Genomic DNA, 12,053 nt, shown 5'->3' with positions numbered 1-12,053 from the left:
TGAAAACATATGTTCCCAGTGGGCATTCCAGCATTAAATAAATAAATAGTAAACAATACATAAGGCTACAAGTGACAAATAGAAGTCCAGTATTTGCAAAAAATACATGTAATATTATGTATATTCCAGAAATGTGGAGGATGCTTAAAATTATTTTCCATTCCATGTTAAACATAAACATCCAAATTTATATTTAAAAGACTTAAAATTTTCAAATATATAATGAATTGCTTTAAAATTAATTTACTCTTATGCCACACAGAATTTCTCCAACAACAGTGTGTGACTTGTCAATTTCATCAAGTGAGTTCTGAACCATATTTTGCACTATATTGTGTACTCTGCTTTCACTTCCATTATCTACAGCGCAAACTTTCAACACTCATTGATACATTAGGTTTCATCAGTCTTGTCTCTTGCAACAGTTGTCTGTCCAATGAATCCAGAGTCCATTTCACTGACAGTCCAAGTATCAACCTGTGCATCCACAAGAGAGAGAGAGAGAGAGAGAGAGAGAGCGCACAGTATTAGTTTCAGTCTGTGCCCCACCCATCCTCCTTCGTACACATTCTTAGACTCCCAAATGTGAAACAAGCGAAAATATTCTGATGAATATAACATTCACTGAAATGTTACTGTGATAAGTAATCAAAGAAAACAAAACAAAGTTTAATAAATGCACAAATTAAACCTTCAGTTTGGGATTCAATCCTCAAAGTAACATGAAAAATGCAAAATAATTCCCAGCTGTGATATCATAGCAGTCCTCTCAGCATCAATGAAATGAAGTCCGCCAGCCGGAGTGGCCAAGCGGTTCTAGGAGCTACAGTTCTGGGACCGCGCGGCCGCTACGGTCGCAGGTTCGAATTCTGCCTCGGGCATGGATGTAGGTGATGTCCTTAGGTTAGTTAGGTTTAAGTAGTTCTAAGTTCTAGGGGACTGATGACCACATCGGTTAAGTCCCATAGTGCTCAGAGCCGTTTGAAATGAAGTCCAACTCCATATCTGACAATCCTGCTTCTGTGTAACAACCATGTGTAACTTCAAATCTAAGCAATAACAAACTCTTTAAATGTTCACTCGATAAAATCACACAGTGTTATTACAAAGTCACTGATCAAGTAATACTCATTTTGTAATTATTAATACTGAATCTTTACCCTTCAGCACTACATAAATACACACACTCACATGTAAACTTGAAACTAACTATTAAAAAAAATTAAACTATTAAAAACACACACACACACACACACACACACACACACACACACACACACACCACTCTTCTTCAGTCTCACTCACTCCAACATATTCCATCATGATCCTCCTTACTTGTACAACTTTATCTTATTTATATTTGTCAGCCCAATATTTTGTTTGCCTGTGGGCCAACCAAACAGTACACATTTGGATGTGGAATTACCATCACCTCAAAAGGCCCATAATACAATTCAAAAAATTTCTTTATCTCCTTGATGTTCTCATTTGACTTCTCCTTTGTCCTCAGTAACACCAGATCCCGACTTTTATCTCTGTCACTCTCTCCTTTCTGTCATGTCTTTGCTTTCTCTGTGTTGCTCTTCTCTCTATGTTCTCGTTTACAAAAGTTTCCAACTCTTCTCTTCTCTTCTCTTCTCATCTCATTTGGCGGAGGGTCATTGATGTGTTCTGAGATCATATTTGGTGGCTTTGTGTTTAACATCACCTCCCATGGTGGAAACCCTGTTGAGCTATGCTTCATACAGTTCATTTCAGTTTCAAAATCTTTTAGATATTGCACCCAAGAGCTATGTTTATTGCTACAGTATGTCCTGCAGAGCCATCCCAGTTCTCACATACATCATTCTGCCAGATTGCTCGAGGGATGATACACTGAAGTTCCTATATGCTTTATCCCCGTAGTGTCTGTAAACTTAATCCAATCATTACTAGTAAACTGGGATCCATTGACACTTAAAATAGCTTTTGGTACATTAATAATAATAAAAAATACTCTTGTGTGAACTTTGTAAAGGGACACTCTCCTCTAACATTACCTTTCTTCAACAGAAGTTATTGATACCAAAAGTACTTTCTACCTTTTAAGCAGGTTAATATTATCTCAGCTGTTTAACTAAAAGAATTTCATATGATTTTTGTGTATGATGTGTTATATTTCAGGCTAAAATTTATAAAAATACATCACTTTATTTTCTTTGTTGTGATTGATACGTACTAACTCTTTATGAACAGTTAACATTACTCTTCTTTAAGAAAAATTTGAAATTACAAAATATCTGCCACACTTAAAATTCCTATTATTAATTGTACAATCTGATGCTAAGTATTTAATTTATTTCTCGATTCATTTATAAAATAATAATAGAAAGTCATTTGTCAACAACATTTGTAAACTCTTTGGAATATTGCTAGTACCGCTGAATGAAGTAGTAATGGGCATGCTTCTGATGTGATCGGACATGTTTTAAGTTTGGCAGTAATAATGTAATTTTTGATACTGAAGTGGAAATTGTAAAGACAGTGTGATATAGAAAAATGTCAAAAAATAAAAATCAGGATAAAAACAGGCAATTCTTCAGTGGTTATTATGCCAGTTGGAACCTTGAGAATCAATATTATCAAAAATTCCAGCCACAAGAATCGGTCCCTAGACATGAAGTACTGGAGCCAACTAAGAGAAAAGAAGATAAGTAAAACATTTATTGAAAATCTTATTCATCCCAAAGCTTATTAAATGATTTTATTTTGAAGAGTGACAATCAACTAAGTGGTGTGAGGGAGGGTTAGATTACAACATGGAAATCAGACTCTTACTGGTTGTCCATTTGATTGAATACATACACTATTACAAATATGTATTTGCATCCACTTCTTCCACTTGGCAATGGCCCAAAAGATCTATGGATACTAGATCTCAGACCTCTGGTATTATATGCTGCATGTGTCCCTGACTGCGCATCTGGCTTGGCTTAACCCTCTGACAGGTGTCACAGCTCTCAAGTTGTTTCTGTACCCATCTAACTATTGAACACAACATCTTCTGTTTATTTCAGTGCATTTTTGAGGTCCATAGTGTCCACAGCTCAGATGCACATGCTGAACTAAATCATTGACGTAGTCCTCTGGAAAACATAACTTCCATTCATCACTATTTTCATTTGCCCTTCCGAACAAAATTCCCTTATGTATTTTCTAATATTTATTCAATTTTTTCTCATCTCTAGAGCCCAGGTGGCTCTTTATCTGTTGTAGCTTTGGATCTTGATCCTGTGATCTTCTCATGTCCCTACATACTCCGCTGATATTTCTCTTTGCTCAGTAAACACTTTATGCATAGCATTTTAAATTCTTTGTTCCCACCCTCTTCCTCTTTTAACATATTCCCTGTTCCCACTGGTAATCTTGAAAAAGCATCAGCCACAACATTTTCAGTTCCCTTTGTGTACTGGATGCTGTATTTCATTGCTGCAGGAATGTAACACACATCATTATTCTGCTATTCAACAATTTACATTCACATAAATAGCTCAATGCTTTATGATGAGTGAGAACAATCACTTCATGACCCAGTGGATAATTTCTGAACTTGGCGAATGCTCCCACAACTGCTAACAACTCCTTTTCAGTGATTCTGTAACTCTGCTCATGTTTAGAAAGATTTCTTGATGCAAAAGCTGTACTCCTGAGTTCTTCGTGTCCAACTACCATTTTTTTTCTGTGACAGTGCCACTCCCAAACTACAATCACTGCTGTCAGCATGCAAACAGTAAGGCAGGGTTGGATCTTGGTGGTATAGTAATCCAATGTTACTTAAACTATTCTTTATCTCCTGATATTCTTTGGAACAATCCTGTGTCCACATCAAAGTTGCAGGTTTCCTTAGTAACTTGGTTAGATTTGGTTACTAGACTCTGATTCCTGATAACCTTTTGATAGAAACTGCACATTCCTAAAAAGGGCTTTAATTATTCTTGTTATTAGGAATTGTGCAGTTAGCTATAGCTTCTGTCCTGTCTTTCTTCGGTATCTTTCCTGTGGGTGTGATAACATGTACCCAGAATTCTATTTCCTCCTGGCAAACTCACACTTGCTTAGTTCTAGATTCATGCCATCCCTTCTAAGGGCACCTAACACTAACCTCAGTAGATGGCAGCAACCTTCTCAATCAACAGATACCATCAATATGTTGTCCACATAGATTGTCAGTTTGCTCTAAAACTCTCTACATAAAACATGATCTAATGCTCTTATAAAAATAGCTGCAGAATTATTCGGACAAAAGAAACTACCTTAAATTGAATTGGTAGCATCTGTCACCATATAAGAAAGCAGTAGACTGCCTACTCTTCTTGGATAAGGGATTTGCCAGAGACCAGATGTCAGATCCACACCTGACATTATTTCGGCATGGTGGAACTGATAGAGCAGATCATCCATATTTTCTGGATGATCTGTTTCCCTGCAGATTATGGTATTCAGTTTTCTAGCATCTAACACAAGCCTCACTGATTTTTCGCTCTTCTTGACAACAACTAGTGGATTATTGTATTGACTATTGCTTCTCTCTACTATCCCTATCTGCAGCATTCTTTGTAGTTCAATTTCAACTGCTTCCTTGGTGCAACACTTATATGTTACGGTCTCTCCATGAATGGTTCATGTGGTGTAACATTTATAACATATTCAAAGTCTTTCGCCCTTCCTGGCACATCAGAAAATACATTACATTCACACAGTAGATCATGCATTGCATTCCTTTGTCCTTCACTTATCCCTTCAATATTATCAATTTTGTGTTAAATTTCTGATATGCTTGTCTTCAGATCTCTGTGGGATTTCCCCCCCTCTGTTCATTGTTTTCTCTTGTCCTTTGATCCACTAAAATGATGCTATCATCGTTTTCCCCGTCAGTGACTTCTTGTTGTCTATAACTAAATTAGCCTCACTTTCATCTATCTTTAATTGGTTTCTTTTACAGTCTAGAACAGCTCCTACATCGGTCACCCAATCTACCCCAATAATATAATTCATACAGAGTTCAGGAATAACCATACAGTTATGACTAAACTTATATAACACCTATCTTAAAACACAGCATTACCTGGGTACTAACAGGTTTGCTTAACATGTTAGTTGCACCCCTAATCCACATTCCAATGACTGGCAATTCCATAACTTGTATAATGGATTTCAGATGTTCATAAAACATTTCAGAGACCCCACTAATGTCACTGCCTGAATCAAGAAGTTCATCAGTCTAAAACCCTCCAACACTCACCGTCTACCACAACAGTTTCATCAAAAAGTTCCTCCGTAGCTGCCAATAATTTCATATTTATTTCATTTTCCCCATGATAATTTTTTTTCTCCACTATGCTTTAGTATTCCTGGTGACCTAGTCTTTTCTTGTTGCTCTAAATTGCTGACTAATTTCGTCTAGCTCTGACTTTGGTACTCAAAAAGATGAAATTCCATTTTGTTTACAATTTTCTTTCATATCCTTACTTATTGCTACCCCTACATTTCTATTAGATACCTCTACTAGTGCCCCCTCTCTGCAATAAATTTTGTCTCCTGTGCATGAAGAACTATTTATGCCAATAACATCTACATTGCACACAGGAACTGCCTCTGCAGCTCTATTGGTTACAACAAAGACATCTGAGGCAATGCTCCCAATAATGCCTTCACAAAGATCTCTAGTAATACCACTTACACTATTAATATCATTAGGTGGATCTGCTTCCACTACCCCACTCACTGCATCCTCTACACTAGCATCAACATCAGCAATAGCACATGCAACATCAGCAATTTTCTTGACCCAAGATTCAAAATTCACGCCACCATCAACATCATTTGATATCACATATAGAACCAGCACAAGGAATATTAGCACATAAAGGATCCACTCTTCTAACATTTGCATGCATAGAAAGACAACCGCCAGTTACGTCATTTACAATTTTCTCCTGCTGCTCAGTAGTATTAATACACACACTCTCAACTTGTCATCTACACTATTAGACAAACAGCACTTTGATACCTCAAAATTGCTGGACTAGCATATCCATTGTCATAAATATTTGAATCTTCACCATTCATTCCATCACTAGATTCAGCTCATTGAAACAAATTACTTACATTTTCATTGATACTCCTCTCTTTGAATTTTCTCTCCCCCTTCCTTTTCCTCTCAGCTCTTTCAAAAAATTCTCCTCAAATTCAACTTCACTCAAAATCCTCTCCATATGGAATGAATTAAACTGCCTACACACAGGTTCCTTAGCCAGCCTTTCTCTCTTGGTCCTTTTCCAAGCATTGTCAGTCTTTATACCAACTTGGACCTCAGTGGGGTACCTGATTGTTTCCCCAGTTGTTAGATGTGTCTGATCGCCGCCCCCCAGCTGTCCCTTCAACATGATTACATTGTGGCCTATTGTAATCCCTTCTATCATTTGAGCCTGAATTTCTCCTACCATCATTCCTGGAATCTCAACAGAAATGTTGTCATCCCTGTAATTCCTCTTGTCTCTCCATCATGACTTCTGTCATTTTGGAAATGTTTTCTGTTTGTGAGTGGTAATGCAGTATCCATATTCACAACATAATCAAGGAATAAGTGTACATCATCTCCTGGAGCATTTATGAGATCCCTGTGTACATATTCAGGTAGTCCCCTCTTGGCTTGTCCAAAAGTGCAAATTTTTCTATTTTCCTCATACATAAATCTCTCGTATTTCCCTTCCCTCATCTATATACAGTCCCATTAAAAAGTATATATATTTATTCTTTATTGTTTGCTTCTCCCCAGTATTTATTTAACAATCCCTTATCAAATTCATAAGTCACAAAATAGTTCCTATTTTGGTTTGCTCATGACAAAGCTTCCTCTTCTAAAGCCCCTCTCATAAACTTAATCTTTTGTAAATCAGTCATTCCAGCCACAAATAGGTGTCTACAACATGCAAGAAAATCAACAGGTTGACATTTTCTATCATTATTAAAACATCTAATATTCTGAATATTATGTATGGACAGCATATTTACAATTTTGCTAACATTTCCATGTTCCATCTTAGCTACATTTGACCCTATGTTCTTGATTTTCTTTGATATCACAGCCACAAGCTTTAATTTATTCACTTTACTATCTACTTCACTAACATTTTCCATTATACCAATATGATTCCTTTCAAATTCCCTTTTTCTTGAAACTTTTTTCATTGTGTTTTTCCGTCACTAGTACTAATAATGCAAAAACAGGAGCTGTTCATGTTTCTGGCCACATCATCATGAACTTCCATGTACCTACCTCATAATCTGAATCCATCATAAATACTTCCACTACTACTTGTGACAAGTTCCGTGCTCAAACGACTTATCTATATTGTTCAACTGTTATATGATCCATTGTTTTTTGTCATCCATGTCCTGCTAATATGTGAATGTGAGCTGCTTCCCTACCATGTGCTTCAGGCTGCAGGTATCACAACACATGGTCCAAACTTCATCGTCCTTTGTAGCAGCCCATTGCAAATAGTGAACAGCGGCTTTCTTGTGACTAACTGACAGTCACATCAGCAGTTTGCATCTTAGACCACTCTGCCAGGTTTTGACTAAGAGCTCAAATGATCTCAGTATTTGTGATTAATCCATCTGCACTGTCGTGATTCTTGCCTGATATGTGCAGTACTTCATAATCAAATTCACTCAGTTTTAATTTCTATCAAGTCAGTCAGCTTGAAAGATCTTTCAGTTAAGACAGACACTTTAATGCTACATGATTTGTTATGGTTCAGAGTGTCCTGCCTTACAAGTAACAAGAACATTTAGTAATACCTTATATTAGACTCAACAACTGATGGTCTGTGGTTGGGTAATTTTGTTCGGCTTTATTTACCTGTATGAATGCATGTGCTACCAGGTGCTCTTTGCCATTCATATCCTGAATTAGAGTGCTCCTATTGAATAGGTGCTTGTGTCACAGGACAGAACAAATACTTTTTTGTAATTTGGAAGTACTAATATAGGGCTAGTTGGTAGTACGTCTTTCAGTTCCTCAAAAGTGGCTTAACAGTCAGCTGACCACTGATATTTTACACCCATCTTTAATAAATGCATTAATGGTCTAGCAATTTCAGAAAATCATTTGACAATTTTTTTAAAACAATTGGATAACCCTAAAAATGATTCAAGATGTTTCATGCTCTCTGGTGATGAGAAATCATGGACACCACGTATAAATCTTGTCTCAGTCTTCCTGCTGTCTTGGCTCATCACATGGCTCAAATAGTTTACTTCTGTCAACGCAAAGTGACATTTTTCAATACTTACTTCAATACTTACTTCTTTCAGCTGCGGTGCATGCGCCTTCTGATCTTTAGAGAAAAGAAAATCAGTAATGTTCTCCAAGTATACCAAGCAGTGACAGTTTAAATACCCTTAACACTCCATCTAATAACTGCTGAAATCCACATTCTTTAGTCCAGATGGTATAGATCGATATTGTTAATGCCTCGATTGGGCTATGAATGCAGTCTGTATCTGAAATGCTGGCACCATTTCCAACTGTGGTACCCACTTTTTTAGATCCATTATGGAAAAGTATTTGCTTTAATGCAGTTTGTCCAGTGTTCCCACTACAATCAATATAGGATATGCATGTGCAACGGTTCTTGCATTTAGTGAGCAGTAATTGCAACAGAACCTGTATTTTTTCATCCCGTTGTAATCTTACCCTTCCACACATCACTATTAGTGTCTTCATTAGTTTCAAAAGCTTCGAGAGGTGTAAGATAAAAAAAAAAACTTATCTTCATTTTCTGTTCTTGTTGTTGGCACGGAGTCTCACATCTAGGGGTACATTCTTGTGGCTGAAATTTTGATTTTACATTGTGGGTTCCTGATTACTAAGTTACTGATTAAGATTTGCCTGTATATTTCTTGAATTGTAAACTTTGTCACATTATTAAATATCACACCGTTTTTACAATTTCCACTTAATATTCCAAATTACATTGTTAGTGTCAATCACATAAATATGTCTGTCTCCGTCAGAGGCATGCCCACCGCTCCCTACACTTTGCGGTACTCACTATATTCCAAAGAGTTTACAAATCAAAACGTTTACAAACTTTCTTGACAAAAGATGAATTATCATACAGGTATATTATTATTTTATAAATGAATCCAGAAATAAGTTTAATAATTACCAGTAGATTGTGCAATTAACAATATGAATTTTAAGTATGCATGAAATTTCGTAATTTCAAATATTTTTAAAAGAAGAGTAATTTTAACTGTACGTACAGAGTACTAACAAATTAATTTCTTTTTACATATTTTAGCCCAAAACACACATCATATACAAAATCATATGAAGTTTATTCAAGGAAACAGCTGAGAATGTTCACCTATACCAGATTCTGGATTAACCCTGATATTAGCTACTTCTATAAAAAAAAAGTCATGTTAGAGGTGGGTGTCCCATTACACCGTCTAATGATTTTTTGGGCACAATGACAATGAATGTTCCGCAGAGGTACCTCTCCTTTCAATCCTGCCACCATTCAATGGTGGTTGATGGACTCCTCCATTATTGATTGCAGAAGACAAGGTATTTGTATGGCTTCTTATAAACTGGAGGGTTGTTGTCCATCAAGATTCAATCTTGTAATAGGAGTGTTGCTGGTAGTAAACCACTAAGACTGAACAAATTTGCAAATTGTATTGATAGCTCTTCAATAGCTACCTTTTCATTTTCGTTCAAATGGTGTACTGTTTTGCATAATGCATATGCACTCACTGTTTACATATGGCTAATGTCCACATTTGACCTATCCAAATCATCCTCATCTATGACATCTGAACTGGCAATGAGAATACTTCTGACAGATCCATTTCATCGGCACCAAAATTATCCACACGAACCAGAAACATATAGCGCTCATTCTCTTTCTGTGCACATGCCATGCTCTATATATAAATCCGTGCAATGTACTGATGCATTGTATGGTCTGTGAAATATATGACTCATTAAGTTGTATATTCATTATATCTATTTGTAATAATCAAATCATAATATGATCCTGTTTCACAGTCTACATTGTCTTTGCTTTGAAATGATAGCTAGTTTCTCTGCTGCACAAGAGATGGTGCTTCTGTGTGGGTGCGTCCTTGTAGTTCTTGAAACATATCACCAATGTGCTGTGGTAGTCTCGACTCCCATTTCAATTTGACCTTTATGATATCAAACTCAGCTTGCATGAAACATGCAATAGGAAGATTGCATTTAGTATGTTTTATCTTATGTTAACATGAATTAGTGAATTCTGTCACAGATGGAAAGCATTGTGCTTAATTTGTCTGAATAATATTTCAGTAAGCAGCTTTGCAAAATGAGTGATTGTAATACTGATGTTGTAGCAAGTGTTTTTAATGACATTCTTCACTCACGATCGTTCAGTGGAAGGTTAGAACTTGTTAAAAATGGTTGACCTTCTCCATGTACAACAATGTAAAGACAGAACATATCCAGAAATTTCACACAAGCATTTAATTCTTATATTTACAACAAAATAGTTTGGTTACAAGGACCTGAAACATTGTGTAAACTTGTCTGTTGGCCATGTTTGTTGCTCGTAAAGGGCAAAACTGCAAATCTACCTAGAACAGTAAAGACAATGGTTATTTGGACCTTAATAATCTGCACACTGCAATATCAAGAGGTTGACAAATAAGAAACTTATATCCATGTGTGGATAGTATAATGTAACAGACTACTGAAACTACGGATACCACCAGCTGGTGAGGTGTGCGGTGCCATCAATCAACTTCAAAACTGTTAATATGAGGTATATTGCCACAGAGCTATATTATAAACACTTTTCATTTTTCATACTATGTTTTTCGTATATGTATATGTGCGATATGTAAAATATCGGTATACAACCAAGGTTGGCAGTACTGCACAGTTTGTAATCTCTGTGAACAGGAGCCAGTGGTTAGCGGGGTGTAGAGACAATGGGCAGTTGGTGTTGAGATGTCTTGTAATGCGCTTGCTTTGAGGTCAAGGATAGAGGGAACGAATTGATGTATTGGAAAAGCTATTACATTGAAAATTATTGAATATTGTCATGATCAGCATTTATAAAATAAAAGTTGGAAGTTTAAATATGTGTCAGTTCTTACGCAGCAGAATACACACTCTGGACCTCAAATGGATTTAACAAACAGCGAATGGTGAGATTCATCACTGGACCATGAGCGTGCAACAACGACTGCAACAACGACCAATCAAGGTAAGAAAGTTATATTACTCTAAATTCAAATTGTGATTCTACCTTTCTTTCTCCATGTCTTCAACCCTGTATGTACTCTGTTGTTAGAGTGAGCAATGTGACGGGGACTTGTGGTCGACTAGGCACACCAGGGAGACGACACAGGTTTAAAATGATAATTTGTAGCTTAATATACTACTACTGATAATAATTAATATTTGTCCCCCAGAGAAAGAAGTGTATTACAGTAGCCAGGGGCACATTTGGTAGGAGCAGAATTGATTTGCAATGAGATGAACAGAAATGCTAAGCACCTTAAAGTACAATGAAGCAGTGAAGCAGAACAGAGAAATACTTAATAGATTAGTAGCAGCAACCTACTTTTTAGTACAGCAAGAATTACCATGTTGAGGGCACAGGGAAAGCTGCAAATCCATTATTCAAGGCAGTTACATGGAGTTAATTCATATGTTGACTGAGTTTGATGACAAATTGAGAACTCACTTACCTACTGGCTTTGTATTCACTGGATTATCTCCTCTCATTCAAAATGATTTAATTCAAAGTGCACATTGTGTTACGGACTCCGAAATAAAAAATAGAATGAAAGAAGCAACGTTTGTTGCTATTTTACTAGATGATACATTGGATGTCACAGATGTTTGGCAACGATCAAGTGTATTCAGATATACAAGGTGTCTCTGTTAAGAGTCGTCAGCTGCCTTTTCTCATGTGCTTCGGCAGATATTTGCAGTTCCGTTTTTGCAA

Source organism: Schistocerca gregaria, chromosome 7 (assembly GCF_023897955.1).
Source record: "Schistocerca gregaria isolate iqSchGreg1 chromosome 7, iqSchGreg1.2, whole genome shotgun sequence".
Classification (NCBI taxonomy): domain Eukaryota; kingdom Metazoa; phylum Arthropoda; class Insecta; order Orthoptera; family Acrididae; genus Schistocerca; species Schistocerca gregaria.
This window is presented reverse-complemented; position numbering follows the sequence as displayed.